Below are 1,301 nucleotides of genomic sequence, written 5' to 3'. Positions count from 1 at the left end.
GTGAAAGCTGCTGTGTGTGTGATAATTAATTTTAACAAGCACTTGGCAAACTGAGCTGGACTCAGTGTAAGCTACCCTAGACCAAGCATGAATTTGAACTGCACTTTTTGTGGTATTTTTTCCACAATGACATTATTTAGGCATTTAAAGTTATCTGAAATGCAATTTTTTGTTCTTTCTTTTTTTTAATTTGACTTTAAAAAAAAAATTACTCCTGAATAAACAGGTAGTTTGTAAAAACTCAAGAACTGTGGTAGATATTGGATCTTTGTGTAGCAAAACTGGAAGGGTGTTAAGTATCAGCTATTTATCAAATGGCCACTTACTTTTCTTTTTTGCCCTGTGTTCAGAAAACAAATGTCCACATCTCCTGATTTATAATGTATTGTTCATTAATGGAAAAAGTGTTTGAGAATTAGATCCTAATGTCATTTCCCATGCAGCATCTTCATTCTTTTCTAAAGCACTATTTGGTGAAAACAAGTGATAGTCCTCAGATGTGATCAGCAATGTTTGAGTACTATTCCCCTTTTATATCCTGCACATGGAGTATGGACAGGCAAACAACAAGTCGTTTCCAAGTAAGAAAATAAATTTTGAGAGAGTTAATACTATAATTTGAAAGTAATAACCTCCTATTTATCCATCTAGTTTGTTGTTCTATACTAAATTATTTATGCATGTCTCTGTGTCTATAATTTACGTGAAACTTTGCACAATCTTAAATAAGACAAAATAGACATTCTGTAATTTCCCAGGCAAGCTATTTATCTCTCTACATATTTGAGATGAAAAACAATAACATGAAAATCCATCCCTTCTTATGTTTTTGTAAACAGACTTACTATCTGTGACTCAGTTTTGTTCTCACAGGGTACTAATTAATCTTTTACGATAATAACTTGTCAAATTCCATTACTTCTGTAAAGGCAATACTTTATATTCTTTTGTGTTGAAATTTTAAACTGATGTTAAATGCCACGGGTGCAACTGCAGGTTAGAAATATGTGTTTGACTACCATCAGAGAATACTATAAACACCTCTACGCAAATCAACTAGAAAACCTAGAAGAAATGGATAATTTCCTGGACACTTACACCCTCCCAAGACTAAGCCAGGAAGAAGTTGAATCCCTGAATAGACCAATAGCAGGCTCTGAAATTGAGGCAACGATTAATAGCCTACCCACCAAAAAAAGTCCAGGACCAGATGGATTCACAGCTGAATTCTACCAGAGGTACAAGGAGGAGCTGGTACCATTCCTTCTGAAACTATTCCAATCAATAGAAAAAGAGGGAAT

This window comes from Rhinopithecus bieti, unplaced genomic scaffold (genome assembly GCF_001698545.2).
Source record: "Rhinopithecus bieti isolate Rb0 unplaced genomic scaffold, ASM169854v2 scaffold_2572, whole genome shotgun sequence".
Lineage (NCBI taxonomy): Eukaryota > Metazoa > Chordata > Mammalia > Primates > Cercopithecidae > Rhinopithecus > Rhinopithecus bieti.
Note: the sequence above shows the minus strand (reverse complement) of the source record.